We start from the raw sequence: 14,003 nt of genomic DNA, 5'->3' as shown, positions 1-14,003 counted from the left end.
TGTGAGGTCCTGTTAGACGAGATTCTAGGAAAGGAATGCAGTTAACCTGCCGCGTCCTCTTGCACTATTCACGCAGTCCCACCCCACACCCTTGTTTTCGTATAAAACCCACGCTCCTCTTGCAGCCCGCGGTCGTATTCTTCCAGGACAGTCACGTCAGCAAGTAGAGAAAGTGAGGGTGGGCAGACACATCGAACTTTCCCACGATATCAGAGAAATTCAGGAATGAAAATGACGTTACATACGAGGTTGATGCATTNTATATATATATATATATATAGTATATCTGTCTTTCCTTCTATTATCTATCATTCTATGTATCTACGTATTTCCCCTTCTATGTATCTATTTATCTATCTATCCATCCGTCTCTTTATATGTCTATACATCTTTCTACATATCTATTTTTATCTATATACTATATATGACCTTTTTTTATTGCTAGTGGGGTGGGACTAAGTCCCTTGTATTGCGGCCACTTCTGGCCTACTGTACCAGCCCCAGATGATAGGTGAGGGTGATTGTGGAGCAATTGGTGGAATGAAGATTGGAAGGGAAAACTGAAGTACTCGGAGAAAACCTACCCCAGCGCCACTTTGTCCACCACTAATCCCACTTGACCAGAGCTGGGATCGAACCAGGGCCGCCGCGGTGAGAAGCCAGCGACTAACCGCTTGAGCTATGGCGCGGCCATATATTACCTTAATTGTGTATCTTCGTATGAGATTTGAGGTTCTCAGGGCAGTGACCAAGAAGACGAGCTTCTTCGGAGATATGACGAGTACAATATGGTAAAAAATTTACCGACATTTCGTACATATTTTACCTCCATCTTAAGTTCATAGCAGTGCAGGAGTACTCTCTCCTGCCCTTAAGATGGAGGCAGTAAGTACCTTCGAAACGTTGGTAAACATCTACCAGGCTACTTACAAAGCGTTTTGATTCCAGAGGACATATTCAAATTATCTATTAATATTTTTTATATTTGCTTCAGTTAGAGTTTTACTTCTTTGGCCGCAAATTTCAATTTAAAGGATAAGGCCCCCTTATTTCACACAAGGATTCGCTGGGAAACGAGCACCAGTGAAGATAGCGAACTTCGTGAAACGCCCACGCATGTCGTAAAATATCGTTTGTCCTTTCCCCTCAACTACCTGTAACAATACGCTGAGTGCTAGAACCATATGGTTTACTACAAACTGTTTTCGCCTTCAATTGTTCTGAAACTAAAGGTTACTGCAAACAATTGCTACCACAGACAAACACACTAAGGGGGCAATAACATTCGAATTAATGTGGGCAATATGTCAGTAAACAGCAAATAAAAATGATTGCTTGAGGCGAATCTGAACTTTAGTGGGAAATAATTTCAACGATTTGGATTCAGAAGGAAACCTATATAAATTAATACAGGAGTATAAACCACGAAACTAATGAACCTCAGGTAACATGAGCAATGAGATGAGTGTTTAAAATGCAAAACAAATGTAAAATTGGGCAGGTTCTCTCCAAGCACTTCAGTTTCCCACACCAATTCTCATTCCAGCAACTGCTCTATACCCATTAATCACCCTAGCATTGACGCTATGTACAGTCCCGATATCAACAGCGGCGTTAAGTAACAAACAGTGAACAAAATAAATATAACTAAAGTGAATAAAAATAATAAAAAGAGTGTGGATTTATAGGGGTTTGACGACTATAAGGATAAATTGGATAACAGTCAAGAAGTAACGATATTCCTTCTGACTGCAAGTTCATGTACATAAAAATTATTCAACAGATGTCACTGGTTCGCCATCTCACGCGCAACGCGTCCTGTTACATACATACATACAATGCGTCCTTTAAACTTTAATGTACATTGCACTACAAGTTTCGACAGACACTGGTCATCAACAGGTGTTTAAAGAAAATTTAACGGAAACTGCTGTGCTTCCGTTTTGTGATCCTAATATTCGATGCGTAGTCTCACGTAACGAATCCTAATGTGTTATTTGTTTGGCTATAAAAGTGATCATTTTTTTACTGTCCTCTTTCTTAAGGAAAAAATTATGTTCGATGAAGACTTTGATAGACACACATCGAAGATATATACAAACAAAAACAAGCTCGATAGCTTAGGACTATCGGCTTACTCTGACGCTTCTGGAAGTCTGTCCAGTGCCCAGTGACATCTACCTTGATGGCTGTGAAACATCACCGGATGAACGCCGAAAATAATTTAATTACTGAATATTAACTGTAGGAAAAAATCTCCAGCTAGTGCCGAGGTCAAGAAAATGTGGATCTACACATCCATTCCCCCATACACCTTCATGGAGTAGTGCTTAGTTAGTTAAGCACAGGGACAACTTTACGTTTACAGGATACTGTGAAACTGGGGGGGAGGGCATATAGCACACAGAAAAGAGATGAGAGGTATAGACACAATTGTTATCTAAATATCTGAAGGAAAAGGAACATTTGTGAGACCTAGGCATAGAAGAGAGATAATATTAAAATCAATCGTAATAAAATATAATGTGGGAGTATGGATTCTTTCATCTACATTGTAGCTCAGGACAGTATCCAATGTTGGGATCTTGTGTGCACGGTAAGCTCTAATGAACTTAATTTTCTTTCACAAAATGGAGACAATTTCTTGATCAATTAAGAAACTATTGGCTTCTGGAGAAAGATTGCGCTTTCTGTAGTGAATACATGATTATGTTAGTAATTAACCGGGAACTGGCGTGTGCGAAAACAATAACCTATCCTAAGAGAGCTTCTTCACGTTACTGGAAAATCGTTATTTAAAGAAAATTAGGGGGGGGAAAGAAAGAGGCAGAGGAGTAAGTTCCAAGAACACGAGAATGAATACATTATGATAAGACTATATAAAATCGAAATAAGTTGTATAAATGAGTCCATAATAGACATAATTGGGAGAGCTGCCCTCTGCAACAATCTGACGTAAACTAAGCTGCAGTTCTGTATAATTTCTTGTGCCTACGATAATTCAATCGACAGACTAAATAAAGTTTTAATAAATAATACATTTCACGACATTCGTTTAGCACTGGGAACATGCAGGGTCTACACGTATAACATATACATAATAAACGTTTCAATTGCCAAGAGCAGTAAACTCGGCACACAAGAACGTAAATAAGAAATGCTAATTTGGCTTACTGTACCGTGCCTTTACTAAACGCTATGACGTAGAACGAGTTTTCAAATCAGCCCCACCCAGGTCTTTCCACTCCTAGCAATTTTTTTTTCTTCAGCACTTATAAACCTTCAAATGGTCTGTTCTTCCATTCCGAGTCTTGAGGTATAGACTGAGAGAAGCCTGTAACAATTAAGTCGCAATTCGACGTTTCGGAACTTATATATGCGCAGAAATTAGATTGTTTTCTTTATGGAGACGAAATAGACATGTAAAACCTGCGGGTCATTTATAACCAACAACGAAGTAGAGGCCTCCAACTTAGTATAATTTACATGTTACTCAGAATCACTTATATTCCAGACGGCATACAGAAGCAGGGGAATTATTTAGATGAGGACATCGAAGGGAAGAGACGAAAGGTCGAAATGTTATAAAAGAAAAGAAAAAAAAAAACATGTCCAGGAAACCTGTCTCAGATCAGGTTTTGTCTACGGACAGAAATCATACATTTATTGGCTTCAACTTGCAATCAAGCCATCTAGATGTAAGCCTTAAGACTCAACGTCAACGGAGACTGCACAATCTCAAGATACACTCTAATAAGCTATGAAGGTGCAAAGTTTAACTCTCTGAAGCATGAACTTCATACAAATGTTGTATAAAAACGCATTCTTACGTAATTTACTGTACTGTATTCTCTTTAAAATTATTAATTCAAATAAAATGAAATACCCTAATTCCTGAATATATCTGAGTTACGACACTTTTTCTTTTCCTTGGCCCTACAGCCCCAGTGGGCCTAGGCCTACCTCCATGAACTCCGTTCACTTCGGTTCTTCTAGATCTTACACATACGGTAGGACTCCTTGGGCGAGTGATCAGCTCGTCGCAAGGCCTCTACCTGTAGACAAACACAGAAAAACGCACACAAACATCCATGCCCTCAGTAGGAGTCGAACCCACAATCCCGGTTTCCAAGCGAGCGAAGACAGTGCATGCCTTAGACCGCTCGGCTACCGTGACCGGCGAGTCACACTTAGGCCTACACATTTAAGTCGGGATACTACATCTCAGAGCGACTGATTTATAGGCTGGATGACCGAGGAATCTGAGTTCGAGTCACGGTAGATTTCAGAGATTTTCTTCTTAGAGCGTTCAGACCGGCTCTGGTGCCCCCACCCCGGGTCTCCCTATCCAGTGGATACTGGGAGAACTTTTTCAGGGAGTAAAACGACCGGGAGCATAAAGCTGATCACTCACCTCCATCTAGTACCGATATAAAGAATGTATGGAGCTATACCTCCAGGATTATGCCTCTTAATTAAGTGAAAACTTTATTATTTACGTTTACTTGAATATATCGTAGTTGCAATGCTTAAACATTCTTCCGTTTATCCTATGGCAAGCTGTATTTTGTATTTCCTTATGTGTTTTATGAACACGGTATTGCGAATTACGTGTTAACTTCTATGGCCTTCAAATCCAGTGACCTTTAAAATGTAGGCATAACATAAAACATGTCTGCCCTTCCCTTTTTGCTTTGTTTCTGGAGAACTTGTAACTTGAGTTTAGTTACCACTTGTAAACTCCGTATGAACTGTGTATTTCAAAAGTGTTAGGACTAAATGGGTTTTCGTTTCTGGATCTTCAGAAACCTCTTTTAAGAAAGCATTTTCTTAAATCATAAAATAATTACAGAACATGGACAACATATTTTTGCGAAAGCTGCCTAGTGACGTGAAAATTAATAAATCGTGTAGCATCAAAGAGTGCAAGAAAGAGTATCGAGGAAAGTCGAAGACAAAGAATTTCGAAATGGAATAAAGTCGAACAAATCCAAATCATTCTTAATTTAAGTGTATTTAACGACGCTTGATTAGCTGCATACTTTACATAAAATAGAATAGGTCGATGATTATGGATGAACTGGAAAGTATATGAAATGACGTGGGCACAATATATTCTAAATTTCGCCTCGACGCACTGAGGAAAACTACAAGAAATCTAAAACAGTTTAATGTGTCTCTGGGTCGACAATCGAATGTACGAAAAAGAAATGCTATCCACTAGGAGCGATAATTCAAGAAGTCCCAACAATTCCAAAACATTCGAAATTCAGACATTTCATCGGGTATGGAAAAATTGGGAGTCATACGTCAAAATATTAAAAAGGAAAAAGTACAAGAAATTCGTTAAAAGCTGTAAACACTTCGATAACTATAAAATGCGAGAGAAGTACAAAAGTAAAACTCTTTTCAAGAATCTGAACGATTCGAAATTAATAAATTTAAGGAAATTTTAAAACGTGTTAGGAAGTCTAAATGTAAACAGTACTGATAAAATCGAAAACTAGAAATGTTTTCCATTGATAGCTGTCACAAGCAGGTCACGTTCCCTACATATTGTGGCATGTAGACCCGTTGTTAAGTAATGGCTCTGTAAACAACGCCCGTTGCTAAGCAACAGGCTCCTAACACGCAAAAATGGACTGGAAAGTGGTGTTCTCTACGCGGTCCGTGCTACAGCTGCGCGGCGCGACAATAGTAGAATTGTTGGGTGCGGTGTTTTCTATGCGATCCGTGCCGACATGCTATAAGCAGGACAAGTCTAGTGTTCAGTTAGTTGTGAGACAGTCGTCGGCCAGTAAAGGCGTGAACACGGACGTTGAGGAAGCTACGGCGTTGGTAGCCGTTACCAAACAACAACCGGTGAAGATACAGCAGACTGAGAAGGCTTAGTGTTTGCTGCAGTGAATTGTAGTGTGCGCGAATTAACGACAGCGCTATAGTTGTTTGTAGTTACGATCTGTAGGAGTTCAATAGATCCAATTACCATTCCAAACCCCGTCAAGAGCCACGCAATCACGTGACAATATCTAAACACAAAACATTTGCATCTTACTCTCTAGCACAAGAACAGGAGAAAAATTATCGGTAACCATGGCGCGTTCTCTACAAATTGGCTATGACCAGTAAGATACTGATTAAAATAAATTAATACTCTTCGCCATTAATTTAAGATCGGTACTGTCACCAAAAACCGGAGAAGAGTGAGAGATTCCGAAAGACGCCACATCCAAAGTCAGTTTTCTTATGAGATCTGTACAGCGCCACTAATAAATATTGTGTAAAACATAACCTGTCAAGCAACTAAGCACGCTGATGTACTGTAATGTTTTTAGAATAGTTAATATTATAACGGTGGAAGTCATGAATGAAACTGCTGCAGAGCTACGTAAATAGTTCCTATAGTACCCACGGTCGGCACTGCAAGCAGCTAGATGCTTAGAAATTCGGCATGGCGCCAACAGATGTCGCAAGTGTTCTGTAAAACACTCCCCAAAAATCGATGCCGTGACTCAGTCGAAACCATTACAGCGTTTTTGAATCATTGATTAGAAGCTTCGCGAAAACAGAACAGTCGACGTAATGACTAGAGACCATTTTATATATACCTAGGGCTAAATTTATTAATATTTTTGACAATAAAATGAACAATTCGAGAGAAACACATTTACATGGGAGTGAATTTGTAACATAGCACGAATTAGATCCAGTCACACTTAGCCTGACGTTTCGTAATAACCGCATTGACGTGGGGTGTAGATAATTAATACAGAAATGTTCCTTTATTGTTCAAATAAATATACATTAACGGCAACTGTGACATTTTCTGAGTGTGACTTATTCGTAACTGAATAATCGCGCACACTTCACAATCCCATATCGACTCCGTTGTTTATGCTGCTGTCCAATTCCGTTCATACGCCCTGAGAACTCCCGCTTACCGACTGGACAGACGGCGATCTCTAAATGTAATCACTGAAGGTTTACTAAGACAAGAAGTGAACGGTTACAATATATATATATACCAGAGTGCACGAGGTTGCGTAGTTGGTTCAGGCACTATGCTACAAGCCGGAAGGTCGCGAGTTCGAGTCCCGATGAGGCCATTGGATTTTTTCAATTGACCTAATCTTTCCAGCCGCACTACGGCCCTCGGGTCGACTCAGCCTCTTAACAGAAATGAGTACTATAAATATTCCTGGCAGTAAAGGGCGGCCGGCGTGTATGGCTGACCTCACCATGTGTGAACCGATTGTCTAGAAAATGTGGGAGCCTTGATGTCTCACAGTCCTATGGGCCTCCACGGCCTGTTACAGAGATACCTTCACGTTTTTTTACTTTTACTTTCTATATACACCCCCTCACACATGACCACGACTTATAGTCACTAATAACAGATCAATGTTTCGGATCACGCAAGACAAGAACTCTACTGTGATCAGAAAAACATTATTTTAATAACACCAACTACAACAGAAACAATTAACATTTTAACATATAATTTTATCATCATCACCACTGGCATGACAGCCTTCTGTGAGCCCTGGCCTTCCTCAGGATTGCTCGCCATTATATAATTTATACGTCAGCATTTAAGAGAAGTCCACTTCTGCCGTGTTCAAGAAATCAACATTATTTAATAAAGCCGAGCTAGAACAAATAAAATGTTTTAATATTTTACATATTGTTAATACGTTGGCAATAACATGAATATATGTTATATATACATATATGTATATGTTATATCGCCAAATGTAAACACAATGTAGGGAGAAAATAGCAGAAGTTCATAGTAAAAAAGTAAAATAAAAGTCCCACACTATCTAGACAATCGGTTCAAAGATGGCGGTAAGGTTGTCAGCCTTATGCCCCGGTCGCGCTGCTCCTGGTACTCATTTCTGTTAGAGGCTGAGTAAACACCATGGCCTAGTGCGGCTGGAAGGATTACGTTAACTGAAACAAATCGGATGAACTCATCGGGACTTGAACCCGCGACCTTCCGGCTTGTAGCATAGACCCCTCAACCAACTACGCTATCGCGTGCCCCCAGAAGATCACAGTGCGAGTGTAAATATTTACCCGATAATGGCCATAAAGAGCCTAAACATGTAAAATAATACATAAATTTTATACACTAACTGTGGTGATGGAGTTAATAATAATGGAAGGGCTATATTAGGACACAATTTTGATGTTAATGATGCATATGAAGCATGCAGCGCAACGTGGAGTTAGGATACCAACTCAGCATTTGCTCTAGAACAGAGGAAAACCAAGGATAATCTTGATCTAGTTGGCCGGTCTCAGGGCCTTCCAGATAGAAACCGACTTCTAGCCATCAGCCCGGCATTAAACACGCGAAAAATAACATTAGACCCTACCCAATTGTTGCCTTATTTGAAGAAGCTTACGTATTTGTTTAGGCCGCGCCATAGCTCAAGCTGTTAGTCACTGGCTTCCCACCGCGGCGGCATGGGTTCGATCCCGGGTCTGGTCAAGTGGGATTTGTGGTGGACAAAGTGGCGCTGGGGCAGGTTTTCTCCGAGTACTTCGGTTTCCCCTGCCAACCTTCATTCCACCAATTGCTCCACAATCACCCTCACCTATCATCTGGGGCTGGTACAATAGGCCAGAAGTGGCCGCAGTGCAAGGGACTTAGTCCCACCCCACTAGCAATAAAAAAATTACTTATTTGTTTAGCATAGCTCTTCTTTATGTACACGCTTTGGATGAATATCAAATAATGTTGTATTGTATTTGCGAAGCGCGTACATGACCATACAAACACAAATGCATATAAACACATGTGCGTACTGACATTTGTGACTATTTGAGTATTCGCGAAATTCATTCATTCATCAGTAATCTGTCAAGACGACAGGTCCACAGTCTCTTCCGAAACAGTTCCTCCACTTAACGCGGGCTAGAGCTTTCTCCTTCAAATGAGAATATCTTCTTCTGTCCCCAAGGTCATCCAGCATCTTCTTACGTCTTCTTCCTCGTCTTCTGGTCACTTCTATCCGCCCCTTTATCTTTCCTTCAATAACTTCTTTTAGAAGGCAGTTTCTGCGTAAAACATGACCAATCCAATTAGCTTTCCGTTTTCTTATTTCGTGTAGGATATTCCTCTGCTCACTGACTCTAAATAACACTTCTTCATTTCTCACATAATCGGTCCAACTGATCTTCTCCATCCTTCTCCAACACCACATTTCGAAGCTTTCCAGGTGTTTCTGATCTACTGCCCTAAGCGATTCGCGAAATATGAGAATTTATTTTGGGGGTCTAATCTAAAGACCTTCACTTTATCGTATTGGCAGCTCCGGTTACTTCACCACAACTGAGTGTGCCAGGAAAGTAGTAATATTCGGGGGAGGAAAATGAGCTAGAAGGCAGCACGAACCCGGTACAGTTGCTTATCCCGGTGAGGGCACCGATATTGCGTCATGCAGGTGGACCGAAGACCACCGACCCTTACTCCTACAAGATAGCGCCGATTCACTGATGTTGCAACGGTGGTTAAGGGCGAAATGTAAGAATTTGAAAATCCCTGGCCACTCCAAATCGTACAGGTCGAATAGGCCAACTGCGACAACCATCTCAATGTACGTTGGCAGCGTTAGGTTTCAACTGAGGCAGTACCGCAGGGACGGCACGGCACGGTGTATGCTGGAGACATCTTTCCTTTTCTTTGTCTTCAACGAAAGGGGTTGGTTGCTGAGAACCGGCCGGTGTGTACGAGCTCCCACACAGGACCAAGAAAGTAGGCCCGGTTTGGGTTTACCATCGTCATTACCGGTAAAAGGTAAAGCTATCCCTGTAACAGGCCGTGGAGTCCCATAGGGACGTGAGACGTCGAGGCTCCCACATTTTCTAGACCAGTGGTTCTTAACCTTTGTGAGACCGCGGCCCGGTAATTTTTTATAAGACGATGGCCCGGTAACGGACCGTGGCTCAGAGGTTGAGAAACACTGTTCTAGACAATCGGCTCATAGATGACGGAGACGTCAGACTTACGCACCGGCCGCCCTTTACCTCAAGGAAAATTCTTGTTACTGTTAGAGGCTAAGACAACCCCAGAGCCATAGTGCGGCTGGAAGTATTAGGTCAATTGGAAAATCCAATGACATCGGGAACTAAACCCGCGACTTTCCGGCTTGTAGCATAGTGCCTGAATCAAATCCGCTACCGCGTGACCCTCATCACTACCAGACGTCTCTCCAAACGGAGGGAACTGAACCCGCGACCTTCCGGCCTTTAGCATAGTGCCTGAATCAATTACGCTACCGCGTGCCCCTCGTCACTATCAGAAGTCTCTCCAAATGGAGCAATCGACTGGTGAATTTCGATGTATCGATGGAAGCATCCGTCACTCGAGAGCTCGAGAGCCACTGGCTTCCCGGATGCCTTGCGTGTTGCTCTTGTTGTATCTTGCTACCGAGATACAAGGTCGTCACTCGTAGGTTGTCTGCATGTGTGGTCTGCTTTGGTTGGGTGTAAGAGTAGTGAACGTGTATGTCGTAATTTCCTCGTGCTTCTATGTCACCAGTCCCGATAAGTTTGTTCTGGAGGACCCGCAACTGAGTCATATTGCTTGCGGCCACACGGCCCCGTCCGAGAACTCCATACAGTTGAATGTGGCAAATTACTGATTTCTATATATCAGTTTTACTTTAGCATTCAAAGCCATATAAACCAAAGTTACTCAAAACGTCGTTAAATGGACCAGAAATAAATAAGAAATTGAATGTGGATGAGTGAGGAGATACCGACGTAACGGATCACAAAAAGTACTTCTTACTTACTCATGGAACTGAGCCCTTCTTGAGCCGCCGCCAATTCTGCAGCTACTCAAGAATTTCCCAGCATTTTATGGAACCCGAAGGTTCATGACAGTGTTCACAAGAGCCTTCCAATCCAGATCAATCCATCCCATCCTATCTCTCTAAGATCAATTTTAATATTGTCCACCCACCTATGCCTTGATCCTCCCAGTGGTCTCTTTCCTTCTGGCTTTCCGACCAATATCCTATATACATTCCTCTTCCCCCTCATTCGTGCTACATGCCCTGCCCACCTCATTCTCCTTGAGATAATTCTAATTATACTTGGAGAAGAGTACAAGTTATGAAGCTCCTCATTATGCAGTTTTCTCCAACCTCCTGTCACTTTATCTCTCTTCGGTCCAAATATTCTCAACACCCTGTTCTCAAACACCCTCAGTCTATGTTCCTCCCTTAATGTCAGGGACCAAGTTTCACACCAATACAGAACCACGGGCAAAATTATAGTTTTGTATAGTCTAATTTTTATGTTTTTGGACAAGAGACGAGAAGACAAAAGGTTCTGGACTGAATGGTAGCAAGCATTACCCGAGTTCAGTCTCCTCTTAATTTCCTCCTTAATCAGGCTTTCATTTATTATAGTCGTTCCCAAATATCTGAATTGTGCCACATTTTCAAAACATCTGTTAGCTGTTTTTATCACAAAACAGTGGATGAAGGAAATGAAGACGGACAGAGCGGGAGCGTCTGTCACCCTGAAGTCCACATTCCCAATGTCCCTGGTAAGAAAAAGTGAGAACTCCAAGCCACACTCCTGTAAAGCGAATTAATATCGTTCACGTCTTGACTTCCCTTCACGTGACAGTGCAAACGGCTTCACAGATATTCAGACAGACAGACAAGTCACCGAACTTGGGAGGTCTCGGTTTGGAGAATGGCTATATTGATTGATGTTCTTTGTGGTTTTGCTCGATCCCTCCGCTGATATACCAAGATAATACTTCGAATGAGGTGACATCTCAAAATGTTACTGCTGTAGCTTGACATCTCACTGCACTCAACTGTTCCTTTATACGTTTAAATTGCAGGGTAAGTCCTGAATGCGTAACTTCTTGTCGTGCTCGTAGACTGTTGGTGTGCTACAAAAAAAAAACCTCCGAGGCCTGTAGTCTGCAAGCGAATTATACCGACCGAGCGACCGCCGCTCATCGGCGGAGTTAGTGCCAACTTTTGCGGATAGAAGGTGTCACGTGGTCAGCGCAACGAATCCCCACGGCCGTTAATTTCGGTTTTCTAGACCGGAGCCGCTATTTCCTTGAAATAGCTCCTCAATTATCCTCATGAGGCTGGGTGAACCCCGTTCCAGACCCACTACTTCTCAAAAAAACTGGTAGGGCCGGGAATTGAATCCGGGACTTCTGGATCTGCAGCCAGGAACAAGTTGGTGTGCCACGTTGTTACTTTTATAAATGTTACTTCTACATGTTTCTACCTTCTAAGGTCCTCATCAGATGGCCAGGTTTACGTAATTACTGCGCTGTATTAACTTTTCTAGTACATTGTTTTAGAACCTGGTTAAAACTAGCTTTAGAGATACCTTCTGTCTTCATAGTCAGGGTGAGAGTTACTCTTCTACCCTAAACACGAAGACAACATGCTCCCCCGAAAAGTTCATACTTACCGAACTACACGACGTCATATTCCAGAAGACAGTAATGTTCACAAGCCTATTCACCATAATGAGAATCTCAAATTTCGCGTACATAAATTTTGATTCTAATTGCTGTTCGATGCCTATACACGTCAATATAAAGGAACTGTTTGTTAATTACAAACACAATTAAGAAATACATTTCTTGCATTACAATTGCTTACACCAACAAGCAACAATCATTAGAGGTATATCTGTTACTCACCAAAGCTTCTGCATCGCCCACCAGTTTGACGAAATCCTTCAGTAATTTTGATTTTACTTAATTTTCCTTATACACTTCATGAAGTCTGTAATTTGTTCTACGTTCACTCGTAGTTCACTTCCACCCCTGCTTCAGCAAACACTTTATAATAAAATACGCTTCTCAACTGACGACTGCAAAAAACTCAGTCTAATTGGACTGCAAGCTGATATGCATCTCCGAGCTTACTACATGCCTGAATCAACACGTGCCGTTTTATGGTCGACCTCAGCATGTTTGGACGTAAAATGCATTAATTTTTCGAACCGAGTAACTTTGAATATCAAAAGATTACTTAACTCACTTAACTCATCTTCACCCCAAATTCGATTTTGATTTTAAAATTACTGGAAGGTCAAATCACAAGATATTCATAATACAGCTGCAAGGCTTATCAAAAAGTTTACTTCTTGCTGTAACACCATATGTACACATACCCGTCGACATACAGACTGGACAGCAATGGGACGAGCTTGCCAGACACACTTCAATGACATTTATTTTTTGTTAAAATATCCTGACATTATCCCTAATAAATTCGCACCTCCTACGTGATTTTAGCAAAAAACACTTTTCTGTTATTTCACACTAAATCAAGCACTTTAACCACCGTCTATTCGTTTCTACTGGCTGAAGGGCATCCATGATGCTCGTCTATTTCGGCGGGCTATCGCTGTTAACAACACACGAGAACCAGGAACAACACTTCGCGCCAGAATTGCTGTTACATCTCGGATTGCTATTTGCAACAGTTGATAGGTTTCTGTTGCTGTCCTTTTGTTTTCATAAAATGTAATCACTCTCTTTCTTCTGTGCTCTCGGACATCATAAAAATAACACACGACAAAACTGCACACCACGAACGACTGAAGCAATGGAACTTGTAACCGCGCACTGACTCCTACAAACATGTTTATCTCAGCAGTGTCGCTGGGCAATGCGATATCATATGAACTAAGTCTCGATGCTATTCGATCAGACCTCCTAAATCGAGTAATACTAAAGGCTGAACAATATGAGCTTATAGTCCGATAATCTTCTTCTTCTTCTTCTTCTTGGTAATATACATTCAGCAACATAGCAGAAAGTAAATGAAATATTACTTTAAATGTATCATTATTCCGGGATAATCATTTAATTTTGTAGGCGTAGGGGGGAGGAGGGCTGCATAGTTGACCTTTACAGTTTGCAAATAGTCTGTGAAGATTGAGTTTGCTTCACGTATAAGGGCATATTCAACTAAAAGATCTTAAATATTCTGTAT

General features: G+C 41.4%; 1 protein-coding gene across 3 annotated transcripts in view; it reads right to left on the bottom strand.

The window, feature by feature from the left end:
• LOC111869831 (spermine oxidase) overlaps positions 1–13,696 on the bottom strand; it is a 534,307-nt gene extending 520,611 nt beyond the window's left edge. For all 3 annotated transcript variants that reach the window (XR_002843744.2, XR_004513596.1, XM_023861640.2), the window contains exon 1: positions 12,701–13,696. The gene's annotated coding sequence lies outside the window, so the exon portion shown is untranslated. The remainder of the gene's footprint in view (positions 1–12,700) is intronic.
• Between the last annotated feature and the right edge of the window lie 307 nt (positions 13,697–14,003).

This window comes from Cryptotermes secundus, unplaced genomic scaffold (assembly GCF_002891405.2).
Source record: "Cryptotermes secundus unplaced genomic scaffold, Csec_1.0 scaffold286, whole genome shotgun sequence".
NCBI lineage: Eukaryota > Metazoa > Arthropoda > Insecta > Blattodea > Kalotermitidae > Cryptotermes > Cryptotermes secundus.
Note: the sequence above shows the minus strand (reverse complement) of the source record. Positions and strands in the feature narration are given on the sequence as shown.